The following is a 17,973-nucleotide window of genomic DNA, read 5'->3' as shown; positions in this document are numbered from 1 at the left end:
CAAGCAGCAGCAGATGTAGGCTCTGATACCATGAAGAAGTTGAGGAAATACAACTTCAGAGATCCCAAGATCACCTGCATGCAAATACCTATCACAAGAAATGAATGGAAGCACATAAAGCAAAAAAGCATAAATGCTCTAAAGAAGAAAATTATCATTCAGAAAGGGAATCAATTTTTTGAACAAGTACAATACAGTCCTTATAAAAGGATAATAGAAACCCTAAAGATATGCAACCCTAAAGAAACCCTAAAGGGATAATATGTATTTAATAATTAAAATAATTATTAAATACCTACAATATTTATTAAATGCCTAAGTTTAGCTTAAGCGTAGAGTTTAATAGACTAATAATTAAATAAATAATTATTAGCTAATACAAGATAACTCTAACACCTTTTTGGAAGTAAACCATCTGGTAAATCCTCTTTACCTCCTATTAAGAATATTTCTAATCCATCTGGTGGAAAGTTCGCTATCTCTATCCCTGATCTGGTTCTGGATCATAATATAAATAGTATGTCAAACTCCCTGGTAGTCAAATTATGGGTTCGTATCCAAACATCGAAGTTGTAAGGGCTTATGTCAAGCAAAAATGGGCTCTGAAGGGTAATGTTGAAATCTCAGCTTTTCCTAAAGGCCTCCTGTCTTTTAATTTCTTGTGTGAAGAAGATAAATTAAGGATACCTTATGGAAGTCCCTGGATGGTAGGAAAGACAGCCTTGGTTCTTCAGAAATGGCATCTGAATCTGAACATGAATGACTCTCTTTTGGCTCAAGTTCTAGTATGGGTAAAGTTACCAGGTCTGCCTCTTGAATATTGGGTAGAAAAGATCTTCTCAGTAATCGCAAGCTCCTTTGGTGAAATCCTCTCCATAGACCTAGTCACAGCTTTAAAAAGGAGACTCACTCATGCTAGGTTTTGTGTAGGGATAGCCCATGATCCAAACATGCTAGAACAGATAGATATAGTGTCAAAGCTGGGGACATGGAAACAACAAATAGAATATGAATCTATCCTCTTTGCCTGCTTCCATTGTAAGAAAGTTGGTCATTGGGCAAAATCTTGTCTTATCAAGCTGAAAGGAGAGCTCAAGAAGACTAAACCCCTGGTTGAAAGTTAAAAGGTCCTAGAAAAAAAGGTATGGAAAGTTAAAAACTCTAAGAATAAGGAAGCTGACTTTATTGACAACAACTATTTTGAACCATTGGGGGAAAATAAGGAAGTGTCATCAACTTCTATCTCCAATCCTCCAACCTAGGAAGTATTGAAAAACGAGCCAACCAAAGCAAACAACTCTGTGACAGAGCAGATCCGAACAGAGGAATTGAAAGAATAGACTGAATCTTCAAAAGACACAACTGGAGTGGTAATTATTGATACTTATGCTGGTAAGGAAATGCAAAAGAAAGAGGATCAACCTGAGGAAGGGGAGATCCCTAGCTCCTAAGAAGAAAAAATTGATTCGTCCCCACTCATGATAAGCTTTGAAATGCAAGAAGCCCAAAAATGTGCAATATTGGGTATAAACCTTTCGAATTCATATCAGAACTCAAAAATAGTAAATAGCATTTCACATGATTCCAAATTCCCTAACTAGCAATGAAGATGAAATATCCAGAATCCTCAGTAATCCAGAAGCGGTTCTTGAGAAAGAAGCTGACTAGAAAATCCCAAAAAATAGGAATAAGAAAGGATCCACTCCCTCGGCTTCTCAACTAAGAAAATCTAGTAGAATAGCTCAAGTTGATGTTGGGTATATCTCCTCTTCCCTAGGTCGACCTTCTAACCATAAAGTTAGAGACAAGGAGGCCAGTAAGAACATTGCTGATGGGACCCAAAAGACTATTAAGGAGTTAGGAATCAGTAAGTAACTATGAAGATTATCTGTTGGAATATTAAGAGACTTAATAATCCTCACAAACACGATATTATTAGGAATATGATAAGGGATAGAAAACTTGACATTTTCTTATTCAATTTTTCTTATTCAAGAGACCAAAATGAGTAGAGAAAATTTGAATCTTTGAAGTTTTTTAAAAATGGGAGTATCAGTGGTGGTAGTTTGGAAGGTGCTTTGGGACGTATAGCTACCATTTGGAATCTTAATAGTGTCAAAGGCCATGTTCTTATTCAAGAAAAAAATTTCTCTTGCATCAGATCTGAGCATTTAAAAGATGGAACATCATGGGTCCTCACCGATATTTATGCACCCAACACCTTGAAAGCTAGAAACTTCTTATGGGAAAAACTTAAAGAAGTTAGGGACAACTTCAAAAATCTTAGCTGGCTAGTCATGGGAGACTTTAATACTCCTTTGAGAGGAGGAAAAATTTAGTGGTAGCCCCTGTCAGTTGGAAAGTAGGTTGGCCCTTATGGACTTTATAAATACTCAGGCTCTCAATGATGTGGAGATATAGGGATGCAAATACACATGGACTAATAGGAGATCTGGTAATGATTTTATCCAAGTTTTCTTTGATAGGGCTCTTATCTCTGATGAATGGTACAAACATTACTTATGCTCCCTGTCTGCCCATATTCGGGTTGGGTCAGATCATTTTCCCATCACCTTCATTCCTAACCCAATTAATAGAAGAAGATATTTTCCTTTTTGATTTGAAAATATGTGTACTCATCACCCAAAAATCACTCGTAATATACAGAAATGGTGGAGTATCCAAGTTGAGGGAACTGCTATGTACAAAGTTGTAAAGAAACATAAAGTGTAAAGGACAATATAAGACTCTGGAATAAATCCAGCTTTGGGAACATTTTTGAGGCCAAAGTAAAAGTCCAGGATGACCTCAAGAAAATACAAGTCCAAATTTAGAAGGATGGTTTCAGTACCATGTCTATTGCTAAAGGAAATGAGACCCTTAAAAAATACCACGAAATCATTGCAAAAGAGGAAACTTTTTGGAAGCAGAGATCAAGATGCATTTGGCTAAAGGAAGGAGATAGGAATACAATATTTTTTCATATGTCAATGATCAAACATAAAGTAGCAAATAGGATAACTAAATTGATAGTGGACAATGGGGAGCTGGTCAAGGAGGAAGAAATAAGGGTTGAAGCCAAAAGGTACTTTTTAGAACTTCTTAGTAGGGATCACAGGTTGGATGCTGATGCCCAATCTTCTTTTCTTCAAAATATTGCTTGTCTCATTGATGAGCAGTTGAATGTCTCCCTTTCTTCCATTCCTTCGATCTTGGAAATCAAAAAATTTGTTTTTTCTTTTGATGGTAACAAAGCCCCCAGTCCATATGGCTTCCCCATGTTCTTTTTCCAAGATTTCTAGGACATTGTCGAGAAAGATGTTTCCAACGGGGTCAAGGAATTTTTTGGGGCTAGAAGACTTTTGAAGGAAATTAATGGCACTTTCATTTATCTTATTCCTAAAACCCAAGGTGCTAACTCCATGGAAAAGTTCAAACCAATTAGCCTATGCAATTCTTTTTATAAGATTATCTCCAAAGTTCTTACCACCAGAATTCTTACTATCCTTCCTTCTTTTATTAATCATCAACAAAATGCTTTTTTCCCTGGAAGACAAATTCTTGACTCCATTATTACTATACATGAGAATATTGATTCTCTTGTTAGGGCTAAGAAACAAGGTCTCATTCTCAAGCTTGATCTCTCTAAGGCCTATGACCGGATAGACTAGTCTTTTCTTGTGAAGGTTCTTGTGGCTTATGGTTTATCCACCAAATCTGTTGACCTCTTCAGTCAACTTATTACCTCAGCCTCTTTTGTAGTTCTTGTCAATGGTTCCCCTTCCCCCTTCTTTCAAGCATCTAGAGGATTGAGGCAAGGGGATCCCATCTCCCCTATCCTCTTCATTATTATGGCTGAATGTTTTGGTAGGTCCATGGAAAACATGGTTATGCGAGGTTCTTTTAAGGGACTTCAACCATCCTCGGCTGATCTTATATGCTCCCACCAATAGTTTGTGGACGATACCATTGTTATGGGGGAATCAAGTATCTCTGAAGCTAGAACCCTGAAGGACACTCTTTGTAAATTTGCCTCTGCTTCTGGTCAGCTCATTAATTGGGTTAAAAGTGAAGTTTTTTTCATAAATACTCCAGAGAGAAGACAACAAAGAATCAGTAGAATCCTGGAATGTCAAATTGTTGATCTTCCTACCATTTATCTTGGCCTCCCCTTGGGCATTGCACCTCCTGATTCTTTCTGGAGCTCTCTAGTGGACAAATTTCATAAAAAGCTAGCTGGTTGGAAAGGAGCCCTTTTAAGTCGGGCTGGAAAGCTTCAAATTTTAAAAGCCTCACTTCAAAGTATACCTATCTATGCCCTAAGCCTTTTTAGAATTACAGTTAAGTATGTTGATGCAATTGAGAAAATTCAAAGAAAATTTCTATAGTCAGGGGTTGAGGACAAGAAAAGAATATCTCTTGTGGCTTGGGAACAGGTATGCAGATCGAAAAGTAAAGGAGGTTTGGGCTTGAGAAGAATTTGGACCTTAAATGAATCTCTCCTGTCCAAACAAGTTTGGAGAATGTTCCACTCACATAATGAATGGTGCAAAATCTGGCGAAGTAAGTACTTTCTTTTGTCCTCCTCTCTTTCCTCTTTTATCAATTCTGAAATTAGTATCAATGGGTCCCACATCTGGAATCATGCCTCTAAGTGTAGAGATAGCATTGCTAAAGGGGTTATTTGGAAAGTAGGAAATGGTAGGAAAGTTAAATTTTGAGAAGACCCTTGGCTTTTTGATAAACCTTTGACTGATATCCTAGAATGGGCCCCTTATGCCTCCTCTTGTATTAGAACTTTTGGTCCTTTAGTTGAAGGGTATTGGACAAGCAATAAATGGCAGAACATTGAAAGTATCCACCCAATCCTCATTAAGCTTAAGAACCATCTATCTTTGGCCTAGTTGAATAAAGAGGAAGACTCCCTTATTTGGAAATATGAACCCAAAGGTATTATTACTGTCCCTTTAATGTATGGTGTTCTCTCCCCCGCCCCTCCTGATAATCCTTTTTGATCTAAAGCTTGGAATCCCCAAAATCAACTTTTTCTATTAGACTATTCTTCAAAATAAAATCTTGACCTTAGATAACCTCAAGGGTAGAGGATTTACCTTTCCTAATAGATGTGCTCTATGTCTTAAGGAGGAAGAGTTAGTGGACCATCTGGCTATCCATTGTTCCTATTCTGCTTCGATCTGGGAAAGATTTCTTAAGAGTTTTAGCATTGATTGGGTGTTTCCTAACACTATCAGTGAGTTGTTCTACTCTTGGAATTACCATTGGTCTATCTCCTTTTTGAGACATTTGTGGCAACTATCACTCCCTCACATTTTGTGGGGATTATGGAAAGAAAGAAACAATTGTATTTTTAGGGACACCTCTCTTACTCAGGATATTGTGTTCTAGAAAATACAATAGGTGATTGTGGAGAATATTGGGATCATTGGGGGTCCCTATTTTTTGACCAACCCACTGGAATCTCACATTTTAAGTTCCTAGAATTTGAAGAATGCTGGCAGTTCTGATCCCAAGCAAAACAAAAGACTAGAAGCTAGGTGGCAAATTCCCCCTCATGGTTGGTTCAAAGTAAATTTTGATGGTGCTGCAAAAGGTAATCTGGGCCCTGCAGGATGTGGAGATATTCTTAGAGATGATAAAGGTATATATAAGAAATGATTGTTTTTCCAATAGGAAGTCAAACAAACCACAAAGCAAAAGCAATGGCAGCACTCCAAGGTATTCTCCTCGCAAAAAGATGGAATTGCCCCTACATATAGATTGAAGGGGACTCAAACAAGATCATCAATTGCCTCAAGGGGACCTCTAAGCCCTCATGGTCTATTAATAACATTATAAAATTTGCTAGAGACCTCATTAACACTTTTGAGAAAAGCTACATATCTCATATGTACCGTGAAGCCAATGGGTTTGCTAACTGGGCAGCCAATGCGGTGGTCAATCAAGATGAAATGATTACTTGGAAAGGTGAACAAGGCCTCCTTGAAGATGTTGGATTAATCATTTTTAAGGACCGATATAATAGCATCCCAAAGATTTTTGATGGACAAAACAATAATGAAACGGATTAAAAGGAGTACTTCGAGCAATTATAATATTGTCAGCACCATTTATTATAACACTCAATCAATCACTTCCCATGCTTTCTGGGTAAACTTGATAGCTCCAAGAAAATTTTTGTCTAAAGTGCTCTGCAAGTTTCAACATTCTGCTCTGAATAGCAAAAATATGGGTGAAAACAGACATCGATACGAACCTAGCAGCTACAAGGAATGGAAGCAAAAGGCGGTAGTCTGGAACATTTTGTAGAAGGGTGGGTTTCCAAAATTTATAGAGAGGATTCATGGATGGGACGCCACAGTCACCAATTTCTTCTATAAAAACTGGAGAAAGGGCATTTTGAAGATGGGAGACCAGTCTATTGTCATAGATGAAGACCTTATTGCCCAGGCCATGAGACTCCGAAGGGAAGGTAGAAACTACTACAGAGATAGAAAAGTGAGCAAGGAAGCCATTGAAAGATATCCTGAAACTGATAAGGAGAAAAAACACCTGGTGAAGCTAAGTAAAACTTACTATCCCCCTAGGGCTTTTGTTAAACCATGGAGGGAGGTCCTTTTCATTATAATGCGCTATATTACTTTGGATGGTAGATTCACTAAAGTATACAGCTACCATTTTGTTTTGTTGAATCATTTTAGGCATGACGAGAAGGTTAACATTCCTTATTTTTTGTTATGTTCTATGAATGCCACCATTAAAGCCTATAAAGAGAACCCTACGGGGGACACTGCCATGCATCAGGGTTTAATGGTTCTTATTTATGACCATCTCAAAGCTAACCAAATAGCCTGCCCACAACCCTCTATTTTAGAGTCAGAGGAGGATGGGTCGGACTCTATCTTTTCTTTGGATGGGGGTTCTGATAGTGATCCAACGAGTGAGTCTGAGGAGAGTATGGATGACTCAGAAGCTGAAGTAGGTAAGAAGAGGAAATATTCAAAAACTAGGCCTTCCTCCTCAAAGGGAAAGAAATCCAAAGGAAAAATTCTCCAGATTAGCTCCTCAGAGGAGGAGGTCTCTGAAGATTCAGAGAAGGTCAAACCCTAGGGTTCTCTGAAAAAAAAATATTAAAGTCCATACATAGATCATAAAAAAACAAAAGAGAAAGGATGAGAATGTGAAGGAGCTGGAGGATCATAAGTAGAAAAATATTCCGGAAACTGACCAGAACTTGGAGGAGGTGATGACTGGAGAAGTTCATAGGGCTGATGACAAAGTTACTATTGGTGAAACTCCAAATTAGGAACAAGACAACTCTGGTAAGATTGATCTCTCCTTGAACCCACCTCTTGAGGGTATGAAAGGTTTTATGGACACCATGGAATGGTTAATCACTAGTTACAAGAAAGTTGTGGATGACAACAAGAAGCTCAACCATAGAATCCAAATTCTGGAAACTATCAACACTGGGGAAGGGAAGACTATGGCTGATCATATGGAGGATTTGACAAATACTGTTGCTAAAGCTGAAAATATAAGAGACTCCTTCAAACCCAGATTCAAGCAAATCAAGAAAGACCTGCTGGAGAGGAAAGAAAATGCTAATGCTATGGATCAAACTATTGTGGGAACTGACAGTTAAGTCAGCAAAATTGAGGAATGTCTCAAAAGTATCACAGAGCAAAGCTTAAACATCCTAAAGGTCTCTACTAGCAATACTAAGACTCTCATCAGCAAATTGAATGAGGAGAAGGACACCCTGGATATTGATCCTGACACTGAAGGTACAAGAGATGTTCAAGGAGCCAGAACAAGAACTAGAGGTAAAAAGAAGGAAAAGAAGCCTAAGAAGGACCTAGATGAACTCAAAGTTGTTGTAGCTTCCTATGACCAGCTAGTGATTAAGGCAGAGGACCTTCTGAAGACTTTTAATTGTGCAGTGTTTTCTTGGTTTCTGTTGTTTTGTTGTTTGTATCTTTTCTTGTCTTTTCTATTCACTGGCTTTCTTGCTAGTCATTTTGTAAGCAGTTTTTATGTTCTAGATACTCTATGATGACTTTTCTTAATCTCTTATTTTAAAGGTTTCGGGTCTTGAAAACCTATTTTTGTAATTAATCAGAACAATTCAATTATTTCAAATCATATGAAAATAAAAAATTCACTTACTTCTATGTATAAAACAGTGATAGAAGTGTAGACATAGTTCCAATGGGGCCTTCAACAACCTCAAAAACTTCTTTTGAGGTCGTTGAGGCTCTTGGGAAACTAAAACTGTGTCTATGTACTGCGTACGCGTTGTTAGTCCATAAAATATTGGCAAGCCCAATGGTATTTTTTTTCCCATTCTGTACTAATAAGTACCGCTTTCACACTCCTAAGCCTAAAAAGTGTTATTGCAGGGTAGAGAATAATGGGCTTAGTACCTTGTATGTGCTGACAAGTAATAAGTACCACGTACGTACTCCTACGCCTTAAAACAATTATGGCAGGGCAGTGAACTAATAGGTTCAGTACCTCATACATGCTATTGGTAGTAGAAAAAATGTGAATGAAAAGGGAAAGAGAGAGAGAGAGAGAGAGAGAGAGAGAGAGAGAGAGAGAGAGAGAGAGAGAGGGGGGGGGAAGAGTAGGAGGGAGGGAGAGAGGAGGGGGGTAGAAGGGAAGGAGGGAGAGAGGGAGAGAAGAAGGAGGGGGTGGAGAGGAGAGGAGAAGGGGGAGGGAGAGAGAGAGAGAGAGAGAGAGAGAGAGAGAGAGAGAGAGAGAGAGAGAGAGAGAAAAGGAGGGAGAGGGAGAGAGAAAGGAGGGGACGAGGGAGAGGGAGAGAGAGAGAGGGAAGGAGGGAGAGGGAGAGAGAAAGGAGGGGAAGAGGGAGAGGGAGAGAGAGAGAGGGGGAAGGAGGGAGAGGGAGAGGGGGGAGAGAGAGACAGGGGGGAGGGAAGGTAGAGAGAGGGAGAGAGGTAGAGGAAGGGAGAGAGGGAGAGAAGAGCAGTGAGGGTGGGAGAGAAGAAGGGGTATGGAGAAAGGGAGAGGGAGAGTAGGGGGAGGGAGAGAGGGGGTAAGGAGGGAGAGGGAGACAGGGAGAGAGAGAGAGGAACGCAAGAGAGAGAGAGAGAGAGAGAGAGAGAGAGAGAGAGAGAGGAGAGTAGGGGGGACTGAGAGATAAGGAGGGAAGGAGGGAGATGGAGAGAGAGAGAGGGGGGAGGGAGGGAGAGGTAGAGAGAGAGAGAGAGAGAGAGAGAGAGAGAGAGAGAGAGAGAGAGAGAAGAAGGGGTATGGATGGAGGGAGAGAAGAAGGGGTATGGAGGAAGGGAGAGGGAGATGGAGAGAGAGAGGGGGGGAGAGTAGGGGGGAGTGAGAGAGGAGCGAAGGAGGGAGAGGGGGAGAGAGAGAGAGAGAGAGAGAGAGAGGAGGGGAGGAGGGAGAGGATGAGAGAGAGAGAGAGGTAAGGAGGGAGAGGGAGAGAGGGAGAGAGAGAGAGAGGGGAGGGAAGGTAGAGAGAGAGAGAGGTAGGGAGAGAAGAGGGGGGAGGGAGGTAGAGAAGAAGGGAGGGACCTATAACGACACCAAATAGCACACCATAGGACCTATAACGACACAAGATAGTGTCCTAAGGAGTCATATAGCACCATATGACCCTTTAGAACACCATATGGTGTTGTTGTGGGTCATTTGTGTCCCGAGGGGTCATATGGTGTCCTAAGTGGTCATAGGACACCATATGACCTCTTAGGAAACAATACGACCTCTAATGACACCTAAGGGGTCATATGGTGGGCTAATAAAATGATATATTGAATTTAAAGTTATGAATAGAACATCATACAATAGAACATCAATAGTTTAACTTTGATATAGCTAAGTTAGACAATTGTCAGCATAAGAGAGTCTCAAAGTGAACAAACAATGAGGCTTCACTTAAAAGAAAGTGTAAGAGCTTGACCTAATCCTAAGAGTATTGCCTAAGCTATAAAACATATGATGTTATTAAATTTGCAAGGTTATAGGACTGATCTCGATTGTGACTATAGGAATTACAGAAGAAGAGAAAGAGGGATGGGGTATGAAGGAAGGGAGAAGGGGAGAGAGTGAGAGAGAGACAGATGGGGTATGGAGGAAGGGAGAAGGGGAGAGAGAGAGAGAGAGAGAGAGAGAGGGGAGGAGGGAGAAGAAGAGAAAGAGGGAGGAAGAGAAGAAGAGAAAGAGGGATGGGGTATGGAGGAAGGGAGAAGGGGAGAGAACGAGAGAGAGAGAGGGATGGGGTATGGAGGAAGGGAGAATGGGAGAGAGAGAGAGAGGGAGAGGGAGAGAGGGAGAGAGGGAGAGAAGGAGGGGGGAGGGAGAGGAAGAGAGATCGAATCCAAGACACAATATGACCCCTATCAACATCTAAGGGGTCATAGGGTGTCATAAGGGGTCATATGAGACTATATTATCCCTTAGCACACCATAGGACCTATAACGACACCAAATAGTGTACTTAGGAGTCATAGAACACCATATGTCCCTTTACAACACCATATGGTGTTGTTATGGGTCATTGGTGTCCCGAGGGGTCATATGGCATCTTATGACCCCTTAGGACACCATATGGTGTTTTTATGCATTGTATGGTGTCTTAAGGGGTCATATGGTGTCCTAAGGGGTCATAGGACACCATATGACCTCTTAGGAAATAATATGACCTCTAATGACACCTAAGGGGTCATATGGTGGGCTAATAAAATGATATATTAAATTTAAAGTTATGAATAGAACATCATACAATAGAACATCAGTAGTTTAGTTTTGATATAGCTAAGTTAGACCATTGTCAACATAAGAGAGACTCCAAGAGAACAAACAATGAGGCTTCACTAAAAGCAAGTGTAAGAGCTTGACCTAACCCTAAGAGTACTGCCTAAGTTCTAAAACATATGATGCTATAAAATTTGCAAGGTTATAGGACTGATCTCGATTGTGACTATAGGAATTACACACTTGATTTCTTTCATGGGTATGTACCATTCCAAGTTGTTTAACAAGTGATGATCATCATATACTACCACTGCCATGCATACAACAAACTTTAATTTCTTTAGGTGACAAGCATTGTTTAACAACATGGGAACTCTCGCATACCCACCACTATCATTCTCTAGGACATCATCTTCGTTACTCTCCCTCTTTATCTTCCTACCGGTTCTTTCCTTTTGAAAAACATATTGCAAGTACTCTGACTCATCTTGTTACTTTGTTGACACTATTTTCCATATTTGATCTGCTCATTAAAAACACATTCAAGAAGAATATTGCTGCAGGTTTCCTTGTTTGTCACGGTAATGCACCCATGGTTCAATTTCAAACCCTATTATTCCTATTCAATATATACACACAAATCCATCAGTCAATTTTCTTAGGATAGCATACATGATAAAAATCAAAGAGGAATTTTCAGATAAGAAATAAATTCACTTACTTCTATAGAAGTGCAGACATAGTTGCAATGGGGTATGGAGGGAGGGAGGGAGAGAAGATGAGAAAGAGGGATGGGGTATGGAGGAAGGGAGAAGGGGAGAGAGCAAGAGAGGGAGGGATGGGGTATGGAGGAAGGGAGAAGGGGAGAGAGGGAGGGAGAGAGAGAGAGGGATGGGGTTTGGAGGAAGGGAGAAGGGGAGAGAGGGAGAGAGAGAGAAGGAGAGAGAGAGAGAGTAGGAGAGAGAGAGAGAGAGAGAGAGAGAGAGAGAGAGAGAGAGAGAGAGAGAGAGAGAGAGAGAGAGAGAGAGCTTGTATGCGTTTGAGAGGGGGAGACAATACACTTATATGTGTATATATATACTTAATATATTATATATTATTATATACATATATATATATAAATATTATATATTATATATATACACATATTATATATACAATATCATATTATACACATATTATATATTACATATATTATATGTATATACACATATTATATATACAATATCATATTATACAATAGTGTGTACGCGTTGTTTACAGTAAAAAGAGTGTGTACATGCTTCTTACATTGTAAGTACCACGTACATGCTTTTTATACCATAAGTACCTCGTACACGCTTTTGACTGTTTAGGCTTGGAAATAGGCCTAAATGACAAAGCTACGGTTTGGAAGTTTGATTTCCCTCCATTTCTCTCTTTTTTGACGTGTTTTATTTTATCAAATTGGTTTATCGACTTTGTTACTGACATGTTCATGGATGCAAGATGGATTCATGTGCATGTGTGTATGATATGTTGTAGATGCAAGAAGAGTGATTATGTGGGTGCACATGTTTATGAGATGTTTTGATGTGTATATATGTTGTATATGAGGATGTTTAATGTATAATGGATATGATGATGCGAGAAAAGGAAAATGCAATGTAATAATAGATGTGGATGCAAATGATTAATGATAAATGATAAAATAGTCTAAATGAGTAATAAAAGCAATCTAAATGAGGAATTAATGAATGTAATGCCACCTACACGGATAATGCAATGTAAATGATTAACGCTATGCAAAATAATGAGATCTAAATGAATGATAAAATGAGTGAACATGTAAATGCAAGATGGACGATGAATGTAATATAAGGAAATGATTGTAATATAAATGGATAATGCCATGTAATATGAATGGATAATGTAACCTAAATGACGTATGCAAGATGGATGTAGGATGCAATGCAATCTAAATGCAATCTAAGTGGTTAATGCTTGTGGAAATGATTAATCGGTAATGTAATCTAAGTGAATAGTGTAATGAAATGAATGGATAATGTAACCTAAATGAATAGATAATGCAATCTACATGAATAATGAAATGAATGATGCCACTTAAGTGGATAATGAAATGAATGGATAATGCAATATAAATGAGTATTGGAAAATGTTTTTGCAAATATGCCTGTAATAATACAATGATCTTAGATAAAAAAATAGAAGAATAGGAGGGAAAAAAATGAAGACTTCACGGGGTTATTAGATGGTGAGAATTAGGAATTTACGGAATGATGGGGAGAGTTGTGCATAAAAGATGTGGAGAGCCAACCTAGTTTAATATTGCCCTAGGTAACTTGCACCACTAATTATAGGAACCAGGATGCCATGAGAAACCCAAGGTGTGGATTGACTCACAGTCAAGCAAGAATTCCTTACACCTAGATATGTAAGTGTTGAAGAACACTAGTACAAAGTTGTGGGTACATTCAAGGAAACCCTCAAACACACTAATACCTCTTGTACATGAGAAGGTGCGTGTTGATAAACACTAGTACCAGGTCATCGATTCATATAAGAGAGATCCAAAACAAGAAATGCCATGAAAATATGCCCTAGTATGCTCCTATTGTAAACATACCCGGATATGAAAGATCCAGGCAATCGTAGATAGATGCAGTCATAGGACAAAAGATGCAAGTCAAAATGAAATTCCAAGAAATAAAAAAAGTCACCCATACATAACCTACTGATGTCTCTTGCCAAGAGTAGGATTAGGATGGAAGATTAAACTGTCAGGCGAGGGAAGGATTCATCCCTAGGGAAAAGGATGGGGTGGATTAGGATTGACTATACAATTGACCAGATGACCATGAGGACCAACCTGTCTATGTAGGACTAACATCAAGACTTGATGAAGCTCACATGGAGGCACAAGCTCAGGAAATGAGAGAAAAAAGCTCAGGTGGATGGGATAAAGCTCAGTTTGATGGGACAATCCTTATTCATGATTTGGGCAAAGACTCATCATAATACGAGTGATTATTCTACCAGGAGCATGGTAGGGAGCGTTATGGCTATCAGATGGGCAGGCGGTGAAGGAGTTTGATCTGATAGATGATGGATCTAGATTATTTGCTTTGTTGTCTACATGAAGGTTTTCACCAAGGTACTTTACCATAGCACCACAAAGTAGTTTTCACTAATGGATGAATTGGTTTTTCTTAACTTTTTTTTATTTTGATTTTTTTGCATTTTTCCTGATTTTTTTTTTTTTTTTTACAGTTGATGACCTTCTGAGGACTAGGCATTGAATCTTTTTAGGTGCATGATGTTCATTAGATCATCCAAAGGATCTAATTCAAGAGTAGCCAACTGATATGCCCCTAATCCATACTTTGTTGTGATCACATATGGTCCAAGCCAATTAGGCTCAAACTTGCCTTTCTTCTCTCTTTCTTGAAGGTTTCTTTGATTTTCCATGACAACAATATCACCAATTTCAAATTCTTGGGTTCTGACCTTCTTGTGGTTACTCAAGCATAGACGATTTTGATATACCTGGAGATGGTTTAAGGCATTGTCTGGCAACCCTATATTCCTTGTCTAGGAGGATATCTTGCAGTGACACCCTTAGGGAAGGGATCTCAATCTCAAGAGGGAGGACGACTTTAGAGCCAAAGAAAAGGTAATATGGGGTGGTGCCTGTGGGTGTGCGGATGGAGGTGCGGTAAGCCCACAGACTAGGGTAGAGTTGGAGGTGCCAATCACGACCAACTTCATTGACTTTTTTTTTGAGGATTTTGATTAGGTTTTTGTTAGAAGCCTTAGCTTGATCGTTACCTTGCGGGTAATATGGAGTGGAGAAGCGGTGTTCGATATCAAATTTCTGGCAGAGCTCTTTAACATCCTGATTTTTGAATTGTCTGTCATTATCTGTAATGATAACTTTGGGGATTCCATATCGACAGATCAAGTAGTTCAGAATGAATTTGGAGATCTTCTTACCAGTGGTGAAGGTAAGAGGGATGGCCTCCACTCACTTGGGGAAATATTTGGTGGCGGTGATAATGAATTTATGACCATTGGAGGATGTGGGGTGGATTTTCCCAATGAGATCAAGGCCCCACTGTGAGAAGGGCCAGGGTGTAATGAACGACTGTAATTCTTGTGATGGTGCATGGATCTTGTCACCATGTTTCTGGCAAGGGATACATTTCTTCATGTAATTGTATGCATCTACTTCCATTGTAGGCTAGTAGTATCTCGTTCGCAAAATATTTTTAGCCAAAGTGAACCCACTTGAGTGTGCCCCACAAATACCTTCATGCACTTCACGTAGAGCCTATTCAGCCTATTGTTTGTCTAAACACCTTAGGAGGGAACCATTGAAATTCCTTCTTAACAAGGTGTCTCCAAGGATAGTTTAATGAGCACATCGACAGATGAAGGTTTGTTGTTGGGTTTTAGTGAGGTGTGGGGGAATGGTGTTGTCTCTTAGGAAAGTGAAGGTCTCTTCATATCAGGGGGATTCAGGACCAATGAGTAAGCACACCATTTCAGACTCTAGTAAATCATATGCTGGTATGAAGAGTTGCTCGACCAAGAACTCACATTTCTGACTATGTTCTGGAATTTGAAGGAGGGAGCCAATAGTGGCCATTACATCTGCAACTCTATTGTTTTTTCGTGGAACTTGATGAAACTTAATTGATGTGAAGTGCTTCTTGAGATCTTCAACCATATTGAAATAGGGAAGAAGCTTGTCATCTTTTGTTTGATATTTAGCATTGACTTTTTTCATGACAAGTTGGGAATCACCATAGACATATAGTTCCAATATCTTCCATTGGATAGCTAGGCATAGTCCAATAATTAGTGCTTCATATTTTGCAATGTTGTTGGTACATGTAAAGGATATCTTGTATGATTTTGGGATGCAATCTCCTTGAGGTGTGATCAACAATACTCCTGCCTCTGATCCATTTTGGGTGCTCGAATGATCAAAGTACAACCGCCATGTGGAGGATGTGGTGATAGTCATTATGAATTCGTCGGCATGTGGAGGATGTGGTGATAGTCATTATGAATTCATCTAGAAATTATGTAAGGATCAGATGGTCTTCTATTACCTATCCTTTGATTGGTTTTCTATCCACATATTCAATGTCAAATTAACTTAACAACATGACCAGCAGTTCTACCAGTGAGAGCAGCTTTTGACAAGAGGTATTTGAAAGGGTTTATCTTAGAAATTACTTTTGTTTTGTTTTTAAGCATGTAGTGCCTAAGCTTTTACGTGCTAAAGACAACTACTAAGCATGCTCTTTCAATGGGGGTATAATTGAGCTCATACCCTACTAGTGTGCGATTGATGTAGTATATAGCATGCTCCTTTCCCTGATCACATATCTGTGCCAATAATGCCCCAATGCCACTATAGTAGCAGATATGTACAAAAGAAGTGGCTTTCCTAGAATAGGAGGCATGAGAACCAGAGGTGATGCAATATATTTGTTTAGCTTCTCGAAAGCCTTTTGACATAGGCAGTCCCATTTGAATTTGGTATCTTTGCCATAATAGGTGACCAAATGGGTGACATTTGTCTGCGAGTTGTGAGATGAAGCATTTGATAGACTAGAGCTTTCCTTGGAGGTTGCGCAACTATCTAAGGGTCTTCGGCAGAGGCATTTCCATAATAGCTTTCACCTTTGTAGGATCAACCTCTATACCTCTGCGAGAAACGATGAAACCTAGCATTTTTTCTGATGTGACACCAAAGACATATTTCATAGGATTGAGGCATAGTTTGTATTTTCCAATCTTTCAAAAAATTTCCTTATGACAAGGATGTGTTCATGTCTTGTTTTGGATTTTCCTAGAAGATCGTCCACATAGTCCTCCATGATTTTATACAAGAGGTCATGGAAAATTTTTGTCATTGCACATTGATATGTAGCTTTGGCATTCTTGAGACCAAAGGGCATGACTTGGTAACAAAAGGTTCCCCATGGTGTTGTGAATGTTGTTTTGTGTTGATCTTCCTCTGTGATCCTAATCTGATTGTATCTATAAAATCTGTCCATAAGTGATAGCATCTCATGTCCCATTGTGAGGTCTACAATCATGTCTATGTTGGGGAGTGGGAAATCATCCTTAGGGCAGGCTTTGTTCAAATATCAGAAATCAATATAAATGCGGATGCCTCCAGTAGCTTTGCCGACAAGTACAATCACTAATACATTTGGCCTCAAATTTTGACGGACAAGGCATATTGTGATCAAATTTGATTTTGTTTTTCAAAATGCTTGAGTTCGTCGAAATTATGACGGTAAACGGCCATCGGAATTCCGATGAACTCGGGCATCATTATTTTTTTAAAAAAAATGCAGGTTCATTTTAAAGGAAACCAAGTACAAGCAGGGAGCATCGTCTGCCAAAGTTGAAGCTGCTCTTGCCTCCCTCCCCCCAGAGCACACTCTCCATAGCCACGCACTCCTCAGGTAAGGTTTTTTTTTCAACCAATTTACTATTTTCTTCTTTGTTGTCTGATAAACATCACAAAAAACATTATTTTTTCCATATTATTTCCACATGGGTTTCCAATTTTTTTAGAAGCCCATAATGTCTTCACAAACCAAATAAGTATGGAGAACAAGATCACCAACAAACAAGGGGTTGGTTTAGGCAAAATTCAAATTGCTTTGAAGAAGAGTGCCTTATTCATTCTCATGCCTTCATAATGTCGAGAAAATCCTTGATGAGAATGACGACATGGGGGGCCTGAGTCTTCAAAAGACCATAACGAATGTGGAGTTCAATGAAATGAGAGGATATTATAGTTCAAAGCTCCTGCAATCATCGATACAGTACCAAATTTCTCATTCAAAAAGATCAAATCGCAAGAAGAAGTTTGGTGCTTTGAAAAAGGAAACTCATTTTTGTCCAAGGGCAAAAAATGCGATTTTCACATCACCCCTCTATATTTGCCAAGAAAACCCCAATATTGGTGAGGCTTAGGCATCAAAAGAGGGCTCTCTCACACCCTATGCAATCTTCCATCACTGAATAATCCCCTTCACAAATGCCGACCTCATTAAATACTTATTACTGATTTGAGAAGAATTCTAATTGTGTTCTGCTTGATCAAAATTTAATACAATTTGTTCTAATTAGATAAAGAGGGAAAGAGTCTGAACCCTTACTTAACATCCAAACAATAGATGAAAGGGG

Source organism: Cryptomeria japonica, chromosome 11 (genome assembly GCF_030272615.1).
Source record: "Cryptomeria japonica chromosome 11, Sugi_1.0, whole genome shotgun sequence".
In the NCBI taxonomy this organism is placed as follows: Eukaryota; Viridiplantae; Streptophyta; class Pinopsida; order Cupressales; family Cupressaceae; genus Cryptomeria; species Cryptomeria japonica.
This window is presented reverse-complemented; position numbering follows the sequence as displayed.